Raw genomic sequence first — 5,622 nt, 5'->3', positions numbered from 1 at the left:
GGTCCGGGAAGATCCCACATGCCACGTAGCAACAAAGCCCATGTGCCACAACTACTGAGCCTGCGCTCTAGAACCCACGAGCCACAACTACTGAGCCCGCGTGCCACAGCTACTGAAGCCCACACGCCTAGAGCCTGTGCTCCACAACAAGAGAAGCCACCATAATGAGAAGCCCGCGCACCACAACAAAGAGTAGCCCCTGCTCGCTGCAACTAGAGAGAGCCCACGCCAGCCAAAAATAAATTTTAAAAAACCCAAAAAAAACAAAAAAAAGAATTCCAGGAAAGTGAATGGCTGAAACCTGAGGATGTTTTACCGGAATGAATGCCTTTAATCAAGCCATAAATCCCCTCTGCAGTATATATCTTACTGTCTCCCTTGTTTTCCAGGGGAATTTTATAGTACAATTTTGAGCACTTGCCATGTACCTCAATAAATACTTGTTGGGTATTTATGAATAATATAAAATTCATCCTGACTTTCAGTCCAGGTTGGGAAGATAGGGTGTGATTCTTTACCATGGCCCTGACTCATCTCCTGAATGGTCAGTCTAAGTCCTGCCTCTTTCTTCATGTAACCTATCAGGCAGCTGCACACTTACCAGCACCTGGTATTCCCCCCAGCACTAGGAACATACCGTGTCAGAAGGAATCCTGATCTCTAAGTCACAGAGGGTGGGTGGACTCAGAAGTATAGGGCTTGTCTATCCCTTTGTGGAAGAGCTGAATTTAGAAGTGACAGCAACCGTGCTATATAGTGATAATGGTCATGATCATGGTAATAACAGTGGCCTTTCATTGAGAGACGACTAGGTACCAGCCACTGTGCTAAGTACTGTGTTAAGTTTCTGTGCATTTGATCACATGTTCAGATCTCTCTGCCCTTATGGGCAATTGTGAAACCTGGTTCTCAGAATTTTTTCCATTGGAGCAGAGTGGAATGCCCAGGACATGACCCAGAATAGTGTTACTATAACATGTGAGACACATGAAGCATGGGATTGGTCAAGGCGGGGGGGTGTGCAAATATGGTGTCATATGGGAGGAATCTCTGAGAAGCATTTTTGAGCCATATGGGGCTAAGGGCTGCTCATTTGCTGATTGTGCTAGGATCCTTTGTAGACGAGGACTTTATGCAAAATAATAGAGGGGCTCAACTTTACTGTGGATGACCTGGTCCAAAGTACTGCCTCTCATAGCCAAAGTACTTGGCTCCCTGCTCCAAGTCAAAGAAGGAACAATGATGGGAGCTTGGAGTAAATGATAATAGACAATATCATTGAATCAATTAGGGATGCTTTAGGCTGTGAGTGACAACTGATTAGTAGTGGCTTAAATACTCAAGCATTTATTATCTCACTTAAGAACTCTGGAGGAAGGCATTCAGAGGTTGGTTCATCAGCTCTAGGGTCTAGGGTCATTCTTCATTTCAGTTTCTCTGTCCTTAGATTTTAACTATTGCCTTCATGTTTACCGCTTCATGGTCACAAAATAGCTACCACAGCTCCAAGCTTTGCATCTGAATTCAAGGAAGAAAGATGAAAGAAAATTGTGTGTGTGTGTGTGTGTGTGTGCGCGTGCACATGTGCGTGCATGTGCATGCAGGTTGGGGACACTTATGTGTATTATCTCATGCCTGCCTCCTTTATAGGAAAGCAAAAAAATTTCCAGAAGCCTCTCAGATGACTTCTCTTAACTTTCGTAGGCCAGAACAAGGTCAAATAGACATTCCCAGGCACAACGGAAGCTGGGAAAGTCAGTATCTAACAGAGAAATAGGATTATTATGACCATATCATATCAATTTTAATTCAGAGTCTGGGGCAGGCACAGTGCTTTCTTGAACAAAATTGGGGTTCTGAAAACAAGGAAGAAGGGTGTCTGTGTGTGAGTATCTTCCATAATAACAGCTAGCATCATGTCACTAAATTCTCACAATAACTCTTGCATTGGGAGTTATTACTATCCCTGTTTCACACTGAGGAAACTGAAGGTTAGAATGGTGAAGTGATTTGTCTGAGGTCACGTAAGCTATTGGGTGTCTTTAATCGTGTGTCCTTAGGTCCTTAAGGTCCAGACCTCATATTTCCTTTGCACTCCCCTTAGTGCCTATGTAGCTTGGCAAGCATGCCCTTAAAGCTGGCTGGTTGAATGATGGAATGATGGCACATGCACGTAAGGCAGAGGGTCATGTATGGGGATCTTATACTGGGAATATGGGATCAGCAGCCTCTTGTTTCACTGGATGGAGAAGTTGCTTCCCCTGAGGAAGTTTCTCTGGACTTCATGGAAACGACTTTAGACGAGAGACCTCCCTTGGGAAGAGGTTTCCAGCAGTAAGTAGAGGCTCTGAGAGGGACTCAGTGGATCCGGAGGCTGAGTTCCCCAACAGCCTCCCGGTGTGATCAACAGCTCTGCAGAATTTGGAGCTCAATTTGGAGGTAACTGTCACATAGAAGAGAAGTTGACTTCCTCGGGGTCCTTCCTGCTAGCAGAATTAGAACAAATCAGAATCAGAACATATTAGAGTTAGAACAGACTATCAGAAAGAAGTGTTTCATTGGGCCAAAAGTATAGCTTTTGTCAGCAGAAAGATCTGGTTTTGAATCCTGTTGTTGTGCCAGTTAAGTGAAATAATATATATAAGCTGAGAGAACGTAAATGCTTCCTGTCTTGAATCAAATTAAGGTTGTCCAATTATAGACTAGGATGCCAGTGAGACTGAGGCCTCCTCGTCACCCAGGTATTCAAGCATTTAACCCACTATTCGGGGTTAAATAAGTTAACAGCAATAGCACCACCACCAACAGCTCCAAACAGTCAATGTTTATTGAGAAGTTACTCTAAGAGACTATAATTACCTTTTACTGAATGTTTAGTATGTGCCAGGCACCTTGCTGAGCACTTTACATGGATTTTCTCACTTAATCCTCATGCAATTCTAGGAGGTAGATGCTACTGTTATCCCTATTATATGACTGAGAAGACTAGAGTGAAAAAAGGAAAAGAAACCTGGCCAGAGTCAGCTGGTGATGGAGAGGGGGTTGGAGGCCAGATCCACCTCTTGCTGTGGCCCGAGTTGTTAATCAGCAGAGCACGTGGTTCCTGTGAAATGGACCCTTACTTGGGTGAAGATTGCAGGAGATAGTGGTTCCCAGGCTTTCCTATGTCTTATCAGGATTCTGTCAAAAAACCGGAGCCTGTCATGACAGATTCAAAAAGCCCAGTTTTCCCAAGGACTTTCATATCTTTATAGATATTAAAAAATAAGTTTTAAAAGCAGATAACTCTGTCTTGTAGTAAATTCTATTGCTATAGCTTTAAAACACAAATGAAAGTAACAACTGCTCTGGCAGTTGAAGATGGTGGTGATAGTGAACGTGAAGCGTGCTACCGTCTGCATGTCCTTCCTTGCCCAGCCTAGAGCCCCTGGTTGCCGTGTCAACCAGGCCCTTGCCCTCTCTCCCTCTGTTAGATTCAGCTGACAAAATTCCACCTCTCCTCCTATTCTTGATCTGTACCAAGTAGCTGAATAAGGCTGGAGAAAATCACTCAATGATGTTGACTAACCTCACTTTAAGTTGAGGACCATCGTTTTTAAGAAGGCTCTCAGGCACACACAGGCTTTCTACTGCATTTTTCTGGTCAATTTCTCTGGTCCCATTCTCCCAGAGGGCTATTTCACTACCTTTCTCCTCCAGTCTCTCACATCTCCTCTCTCATCCTCACTCTCATGGAGAAAATAGAAATAATTGGAAGAGAACTTCCTCTTCCTTCCACTACCAGATCTACAGACCTCCCAGCAATCATCCCCTACTGCTCCTCCCCCTGTGGTCCTTGCTCCTTGTCAAGGCCCAGCCTTGTACTCACACTCTGAATCCAGCTCCCATCACCTTCTCTAGCACGTAGCCTGTCTAATTATTCTCTCTTCCTTCTGCATCATCACGTTTCCCGCTTCCTTCTGGATGATTCCCTTCATTGCACAGATCCATCGTCATATACATTGATACGTACCATCTTAAAAAAAGAAGAGGAAAAGGATCTCCCTTGGCTCCTTGTCCATCTCCTGCTACACTTCTATTCTCCCTCGGAAAAAAAAATTATGGAAGTAGTTGTTTATCTTCTCTGTATCCACTTCTTCAGTTCCCATTCCCCTTTTTTCCTCCATGGAGGAGATAGACTATTACCAAGTAAGACGTGAATCATCACGATGCTTTTGTGTGGTGAGAAGTGCTATGAAGAAATGAAAGTGTTGAGGTTGGGCTAGTGTAGTCTGAGTGGTCCCGAAGGCCTTGTAAGGAAGTGACTTCTGAGCGGGGTCCATCCAGGGATGGCACAGGATGTGGCCAACCATAATCATGCTTAAGAGAAGTTTTTGTTGAATAGCTCTTTCTCATTCTTTTTTTTAAAATGGTAAGATATAGCACATAAGTCCTTAAAAACAAATACATCCTTTGAACAGTATAGCTTAGCTTTTCTTGTTTCTAAATTTTATATGAGTTGAATAATAGTGTATGCATTCTTTTGTGTCTTATTTCTTTTAAAAGCTCAGCATTATGTTTGTGGTATTTATCCGTGTTGTTGTCTCTGAGAGTTTACTTCCATTGATGCCATATTATTCCATTACATCAGTATACCCAATTCATGATCTATTCTATTATTGATAGACATTGGGTTGTTTCAATGTCACTAGGAGCACTTTTTTTTTCTTTAAAGTACAAAGATAATTTTCTTTGAAGTATAATTGATTTACAATGATGTGTTAGTTTCTGGTGTACTGCAAAGTTATTCAGTGATATATATACATATATTCTTTTTCAGATTATTTTCCATTATAGGTTATTATAAGATATTGAATACAGTTCCCATTTTTTTTCTTTTTTCCTTTAACATCTTTATTGGAGTATAATTGCTTTACAATATTGTGTTAGTTTCTGCTGTGTAACAAAGTGAACCAGCTATATGCATACGTATATCCCCATATCCCCTCCCTCTTGCGTCTCCCTCCCACCCTCCTTACCCCACCCCTCTAGGTGGTCACAAAGCACCGAGCTGATCTCCCTGTGCTATGCAGCTGCTTCCCACTAGCTATCTATTTTACATTTGGTAGTGTATATATGTCAATGTTACTCTCACTTCGTCCCAGCTTACTCTTCCCCCTCCCTGTGTCCTCAAGTCCATTCTCTACATCTGTGTCTTTATTCCTGTCCCACCCCTAGGTTCGTCAGAACCATTTTTTTTTAGATTCCATATATATGTTTTAGCATACGTTATTTGTTTTTCTCTTTCTGACTTACTTCACTCTGTATGACTGACTCTAGGTCCATCCACCTCACTACAAATAACTCAATTTCGTTTCTTTTTATGGCTGAGTAATATTCCATTGTATATATGTGCCACATCTTCTTTATCCATTCATCTGTCGATGGACACTTAGGTTGCTTCCATGTCCTGGCTACTGTAAATAGAGCTGCAATGAACATTGTGGTACATGACTCCTTTGGAATTATGGTTTTCTCAGGGTATATGCCCAGTAGTGGGATTGTTGGGTCGTATGGTAGTTCTATTTTTAGTTTTTTAAGGAACCTCCATACTGTTCTCCATAGTGGCTCTATCAATTTGCA

Source organism: Balaenoptera ricei, chromosome 17 (assembly GCF_028023285.1).
Source record: "Balaenoptera ricei isolate mBalRic1 chromosome 17, mBalRic1.hap2, whole genome shotgun sequence".
NCBI classification, from domain to species: domain Eukaryota; kingdom Metazoa; phylum Chordata; class Mammalia; order Artiodactyla; family Balaenopteridae; genus Balaenoptera; species Balaenoptera ricei.
This window is presented reverse-complemented; position numbering follows the sequence as displayed.